Raw genomic sequence first — 7444 nt, 5'->3', positions numbered from 1 at the left:
GCTGGTATGTGGGAGGAGTTTCAGGTCTTTATAGATGTGCTCAATCTGGCCGCCTGATACAACTTCTTAAGGGTTTTTAATATTTTAACAAGTTAATTCTCCTAGATTTTCTAAGAACACCAGCAGTTTATAGTGATGACTGATGGGTTAAGCGTGTCGGCACCTCAACCCCCTTATTTACCTGCTTTTACTTTTTACTCCTGGCAGGTGCTTTCTGAAGCTTCTGTTGCGGGAGGTTCAGGTGTGCTCCCAAGCGGAGCCGGAGACCCCGCCGCCCCGTGCGTCGCCCAGTGTCGTCAGGTTCCGACTCGGCCCGTCTCGCGGCTCCTCCCTCCTTGAGAACGTCTGTCCTGGGGTGTATGAAGCAAACCCAGGACATTTGTGTGTCACCCCGAAGGCCCCAGGTATCTTTCGCAAGGGTCGCTGTCACCGGCGCTGTAGCTCCCCAGACGCCGACTCCCCCGGATCACCTGACGCTCACTCTTCCTCCAGGTGACGAGGTCGGCCCGCCTTCCTCCTAGACCTTCTTCCCGCTCTTCCGTGGCGGGTTTCCTGTCTCTCACATCAGCTAGACGTGGGCGTTCTACCTTCGGCTGGAGCGATGAAGACGGTGTGCCGAGGAGGGTCTGAGGAGTGAGCAGATCCGGAACAGAGACGGGTCAGGCATTCGGGGCGAGGGGGCAGCGCGGCCGCGGGGAGAGCGCCGGCGCCGAAGGGGTCTCCGTGGAGAGGCTCGTCTGGGTGGCTTGGGCAGCTCCAAGGAGAAGCTCCAAGTGGCTCCAAAGGCTTCAGCCCGAGACCCACCAGCCCAGAGACACACAGGGCCAAGACTTACAGAAAACAGAGAGTAAATGGATCACAGTATCACTTCTGAAAAAATGAGCTAAAGAAAACACACGTCCACTTACAAACTCTCCTAAAAATGTAAATGCAATCCAAGTAGCAGAGTTTTTGTCTTCTAATATATTTCCTTGGTCATTAATGTAGTTGGTCCAGACTGTCCTGAGTGGCTAACGTGTGCAGAACGATCTTTCCATCCACCTGGCAACCAAGCAGCGTCCGGCTTAGCTCAAACCCTGGTCCAGCCCGGAGACCCAGCAGTGTTCTGTCTCGGATCTTCCTCTCCCACCCTCCCCGATGCCCACAACACTGCCTGGCGGGTGTGTGTGTGTGCACGTGTGTGTGTCTGTGTGTGAGTGTGCGCCGGCACAAATCTGGCTCATGATTTCGAGACGAACAATTCGCATAGCCAGTGCACTACTGACAGACACTGGTGGCTCTTCAACTTTGCCTACAGCAAAAATGCTAAAACTCATAGGTCAGAGTATGCAAATCTGATCTAGATAGTTTACTATCAAATTGGCAAGAATTTTTAAAAAGCGCAATTCTCAGTGCTGGTGAAGATGTAGAAAAGGCATCGGTCACTCTTGGTAGCTGGAAACGGTGTTGCAGTCATTTTGGATGACAGTTTGGCAAAATCTGTTAACATGTAAAATGCTTCTGGTCTTTGGTTAATTCTGGCTTTCTTGGGAAGTGAGTCTGTGCATAGATTTGTGCCCAAAGGTGCCTTGTGAGCCCGGCTCCCCAGACCTCCTGAAAAGACCTTCCGAGCCCAGACTCCGCATGTGGAAACTGGCATCCCGAGAGGCTTCAGTACATGGCGCCATGTGTGCTCAAGGATACGTGGGAGTTTGCTGCTCTGCATTCTGTCTCCAACACAACTTCTCCTGGGCAAGATGTCAGCTCAGGAATGCCATCTCCTTCCAAGTGATGCCGCTGTCGCAGACTGCCCTTCAGGGGTCAGAAGGAGGTGATGCCATTCGGGACTTCAGGCGTCTGGGGGTGGCTGTGGGGTCCTCATCAAGGCCAGCATCCCTCTCATGTTGGCTCCTGCCCAAGACTGGTCCCCTGAGCAAGGGGGCCCACGCGGTTCCCCAAAGCCCTCCCAGTCCTCAGTGCCCTCCAAACACTGTGCCTCCTGCCCCACCACAGCGACCTCTGCATTCTGTTCCGTAAAGCGCTGGCCATCGTGGTCTCGCGGGATGGGGCGGGGCAGGGGAGACTCACTGAAGGCTTTTACTGCTGTCTTACCTCTCATTGGAAGAACAAGAATTACGAGAATTGGACACCACTACTCAGTGTCCATAAACCAAATGACTCGGGCCTCAGCGGCTTTGCCGAAGGACATGGCCTTCACCTTGGAGAGAGCCACGTGTTCATGTGTGCCTTGCACGGCAGGCAAGCAGATGTTGGGACGCAGTTACCAGAGCGCTGTGGGCTGCTTGGCAAGCTGCTGGCTGGCACAGGGGCATCTCTAGCCCAGTAGGGAGTGAGGTCTGGGGCCCCTGACCCCAGGCCTGCTAGTGCCGCTGGTAGCCCACTTTCCCAGCATTCCCTTCCAGAGCTGGCACCCAGGGTTGGACTGCTCCAACCCCAGCTCCTGGCATCCCCACGGGTAGATCTGCTCTCATGCTCATCCCAGGAGAAGGGAGAGGGACAGAGGACGGGGGTTCCTTCCAGGAGCACCCTCACAGCCTACTGCCAGCTGAGGAGCCAGCATGCCCAGACAGGCCGGTTCCTTGCCCCAGACCCCGTGCCCTCGAGGCTGTGTACTTTGCCACGTCTGTCACTGGATCATGCCATGGGGACAGCAGTTCATGGTCCTCCAAAGTGCCTGCCCCCAAACAAAAGAGCGTATGAGAAGCCCAGAGGTTTCCTGGAGGTAAAGAGGCGTCCTTATCGTCTGCGGTTTATGAATGAGAAAACTGGCCCAGGTTGTAAGCTGACTTGAGGGCTCAGCCAGATGGGACAGAGCAGCACCGGGTAGGGCCTCTGTCTCCATTCCTGGCTGCCAGGGGACAAATTCTCCCAGTCTGTCTGTGATGGAGGGTCTCCGGGGACATGTGGTTTTCGGTGCTAACCTGGGGACATTCCAGGCACCCTGGAAGCAGTTACTCACTGTGCCCAGCCTCTCCCAGGGTGCTCCTGGGTCCTCCCTCCCAGCTGGGACGCTGCCTCCGAGCTCAGAACCCCGTGGTTCATGGGTTCCTTCTGGGTGACCGTACCTGCCTCCTCCACCCTCACCCCCATCCCATCAAGGCCGGTCATGGGAGAGTGCACACAGCGGGTGCTCAGCGGTTGTGTCCCCTGGAGCACTGAGTGGGCAATGGGCAGGACCTGCAGAGGAGAGCCAGGAGGGCAGCCTAGTGCCAACCTCGTGAACTGGGCAGTCCGAGGCCAGGGGGAGGGTGGAGGTGGGGAAGGACAGGGCTGCTGCTGGGCCCCTCCAGGCCGTGGACCCTGCCCATACCTCCCCACTGCCCTGGCTGGTCTTTGCATCCTATCATTTAAATTGGACAAATACTAATTAAGAAATAATCCTCATTTTCCTCCCAGGCTACATGCCTACATCTGGAGGCAAAGTCTGGAGGAAATGTTAACACGGGTAATGAGGACCTTGACTGTGACTCAAAGGACGGCCCTGCCAGGGCAGAAGCCTGGGCGGGAGCTGGCAGCCAGCAGGCGGACGCTCCTGGCTGACTTAGAACAGAAGCGGGGGCCTGTGGCAAAAGCCGAGACCCGTTACTCTCTAGTGGAATGCATTTCTCTCCCTGGGGCGGCATGCGACTGCGCATTTACCCCCAGTCAACGAATGAGAAGTTCTGGGCCAGGAACCCAAGTCTGTGCGTGCCCTCCACCCCGGGGCGCTCCCCCCACCCCCTGGCCCAGACACCTGGGGACCCACGCCGTCCCGCTCTGCCCATACCTGCTGGAAGTCGGGCCGTATGTTTCTCCCTGTCACCAAAGAATTAAAGACAACATCTCGGGTAGGAAGCTATTGTGGAGGGTGGAAGTTTCTGGCCAGGCAAATAAATTGGATTTAAGTATATTACAGTCATAATCTTTTTCTGCCTCTCTCCAGACGGTCTCTGTACATGGAGAAATGAGAACGTATTCGCAGACAAAGCGTGACCTGAGGGAGAAGCCTGCCGGAATCTGGATTTTCAATAACATAAGACAATAAAGCTTAGACTTCTAACCTGCTGCAATATGGTCAGAGTATAAAGAGCTTAGCTCCTAATAAAAGGGCAGGGCTTCCCCTCATATCTGAAGATCCAGACCCCCCAGAAGGACACTTCATAAAGATCGTAACGGGTTAGCCGGGATCATGCAGACACGAGGCCTTGTTGACCGATTGTCTGACAGTTGTCACCTACGGATCTGATATTAATAAGTCCCGTGTTGATTTCCTCGGGGTATTTTTGTCCCTGTAATTGCACATCTTCCTGTTGTGACCCTACACTGGGCGGCATGTTGCATGCATGTCGCTCCCTTTTTCCTGGGGTTTGTCCACCGTGATATGGCGTCTCCCTGAGTGGGGGGGTGAATGGGCAGCAGCTGGATGGTGGCAAGGGCAAGCTCGTAGAGCACAGGACAGAGCCACCTGAGCCACCCAGTTCTCCCTAGGAGCTCGAGCACTCTGGCACCTTCCACGGGAGGGAGCAGGGGAAATTCGGGATCGTCAGCCATTCTTTTGTGAATTTGTTTGCCTCTCCAACACTCTGCCAGGGGATGAATGGGTTAAGTGGTTCCCATGACAGTGTAACTGAGGCAGCGCATGTGAATCTGCCGCATGAATATAGTCACGTGAATAAAGCTGAGGGACCACGCGGAGCTTGGTTAAAAGTCTTTGACACATAAAATGCCGCTGAGCCGGCAATGGAGCCATGGAGAATTGGAATAGCCAGCAGCCTTCTGGCTGTCCATCCTCTTCCACAGGTCAGATGGCATTGCCCTGACCCCCGCCCCCTCCCCTTTCCACCCAGACTTTCTGGTGGCCCCGGGGCAGGTCCGTGCCATGCTTTGCAGTATCATTTGCACTTAAAATGACATTGGGGCCAAGTGTTCCAGGACATCTCAGTCCCATTCGCTGCTTTAGTCCTTGGGCTGCATCTCAGAAGAGCCCACCCCTTCCAAATGGGACACAGCTCTGCAGAAGTTTTCATTTGTGGGGTGGTCCCTAGTGGGGGAGAGGCAAGTGTGGGATGCTGGATGCTCTAGGACAGGACTGTAGACTCTGCTAGGTGTGCAAGGTGCCCTCCTTCTCTGGGAACCCCGCCCTAGTCCACGTGGAGAAGGACGACACAGGGAAACACACTCTAAGGTAGCCACATACCTCTGTGCAGCCGTGCCACACTTCGGGAACTCAGAACACTTTCTGGAGTGATTTACACCAATCATGGAGCCATGTCTGCTTCTCCCTTTGATTGTCAAATCAAAGACCATTGAAATGTGGCGTATTCACAGCAACACAATGCCTTGGGGAGGCTGATGAGGGGAAAGGGGCTGCACCTCATATGAAGTGCTGGATGGGGTGTCGGGGGCCCTGGGAGGAAACTGCCTACCTCGGGGCCGGCTCGGGAATGCCAACAGCTGATGCTGAGCCACAGACCAGCCCCACAAAAACCGTCTGGTACCCTCCGTCCATTGTAGTCCTGTGGTCTTGTGACAGGAGGTCCTGGGGTCTGTGGGTGGTGCCCATGACCTATTGATCTTGGAAGACCAGAGCCCAAGACCCAAAGTGGGTTGAGTTCTTGGTCATATGGGCCTGAGGTATGAGGCTGGTATTAGACACACTCCTCACTAGCTCTGTAACGGTATCTTCCTGACCCTTGGGTTTCTCAACAGAGTATGGTAATGACATGGGTGCCATTAGGTTTATCAACTGAATTAATCACAGCTGTTTAAGAAAGGGTGGTCCTCAGCCTTTACAGGGCAGTGTTACAGGATTGTTTTCCTCCCAAATTCATATGTTGGAGTCCTAACCTCCAGTACCTCTGAATGTGACTGTATTTGGAGACAGAGTCTATAAAGGTAATTAAGGTTAAATGAGGTCATAGGATGGGCTCTAATCCAATATGACTCTTATCCTTTAAGAATAGGAAATCAGGACACAGGCACAGAGGGAAAACTGTGAAGATGCAGGAAAACAATGGCCATCTACACACCAAGGAGAGATGCCTCAGGAGAAACCAAATGCACTGATGCCTTGATTTTGGACTTCTACCTTCCAGAACTGTGAGAAAATAGATTTCTGTTGTTTAAGCCATATAGTATGTGGTATTTTGTTAAGGTAGCCAGAGCAAACTAATGAAGGCAGGTTTGCTCACAGATGCCTCTGGCTTCAGCCTAGAGAGTTGGCCTTTTATTCCTGCTCAGAGGCCTCCTAGCTTTGTGACCGGTGGGCAAAACACTGGTGTGTTAGAAACAAGCATAAGGGTATGGCCAAGTAAACTCCTATGAACCCAACCCTCTTGTAAATAAAAACACTGGAGCAAAGCATACAACTGAGAAAAACCAACTCTACCCAAGTCTCTGGTCAACCCCCGAACTATGCATCCTTGTAGGCAGACTCAGAGCATTAAAATAAAAGCAGATCTGAACTATGATTTGACCTGACATGAAAGAGACAGAGTTTGCAGTTTAAGTTCAGTCGAAAAAAAACAAAAACAAAACACAATCAACATTCTCTGGGATTAAAACAGCCCAGAATCTTTGCAACATAACATTCCCGATACATGACATTCCAAGATACAAACTAAACTTACTTGAAAATGTGATCTAGCCTCAAGAGAAAAGTCAGTCAACTGAGAATGATCCTAGATGATGGCAAGATGTTGGAATTAAAAGACAAGAATTTTTAAAAGGCTATTATAATTGTATTCAATGAAATAAAATATGCTGGCAGTGAAAGAACAGAAGGAATCTCAGCTAAAAATAGAAATTATGGAAAAATCAAATAGAAATTCTACTGAAAAAAATGCAGTATCTAAAACGAAAAATTCTAATGCAGTATCTTAAAATAGAAAATTGGCTTATTACTAGAATGGAGATCATGGATAAAAGAGTGAGCAGACCTGAATATAAAAAGTATCAGTGTCCAACCTGAAGAAGAGAGAGAAAATAGATTGGAAATAATGAACAGAGTGTCAGAACACTATCAGAAGGTCTACTATATATTTAATTTGAGTACCAAGAGAAGTGCTAGAGAATGCAGCAGAAGAAGTATCTAAAGATCTAGAGGCCAAGAAATTACCTAAATTTGGCGAACACATACATGTGAGTTTCAAAAGCTCAGCAAACCCTAAACAGGATAAATGTATATAAAACCACACCTAAGCCTCATAATCAGACTGCTGAAAATTAAAAGAAAGAGAAAACCTTTAAGGTAGTCAGAAAAAAACTATACACATTGCACTTGGAGGAGAAATACGGAAAAACGGCAGACTTCTAATCCTAAACTATGGGGGCCAGAGGGCAGTGGAATAATATCTCCAAAGTGCTTAGAGAAAAGTCTGTCCACATAGGATTCTATGATCTGGGACAGTATCCTTCAAAAATGAAAATATTTTCAGATTAAAGAACACATAGAAAATGTGTTGCT

General features: G+C 51.1%; 1 long non-coding RNA gene across 1 annotated transcript; it reads left to right on the top strand.

Annotated features, from left to right (window-relative positions):
- Window positions 1-215: 215 nt before the first annotated feature.
- On the top strand, window positions 216-4041 carry LOC125084831 (uncharacterized). Its single transcript, XR_007122711.1, has 3 exons — window positions 216-404; window positions 493-2722; window positions 3923-4041. It is a non-coding gene; the product is annotated as an uncharacterized LOC125084831 (long non-coding RNA).
- The last annotated feature ends 3403 nt before the right edge of the window (window positions 4042-7444 follow it).

Source organism: Lutra lutra, chromosome 14 (assembly GCF_902655055.1).
Source record: "Lutra lutra chromosome 14, mLutLut1.2, whole genome shotgun sequence".
In the NCBI taxonomy this organism is placed as follows: domain Eukaryota; kingdom Metazoa; phylum Chordata; class Mammalia; order Carnivora; family Mustelidae; genus Lutra; species Lutra lutra.
The sequence above is the reverse complement of the archived record's forward strand: the minus strand, read 5'-3'. Positions and strand labels throughout refer to the sequence as shown.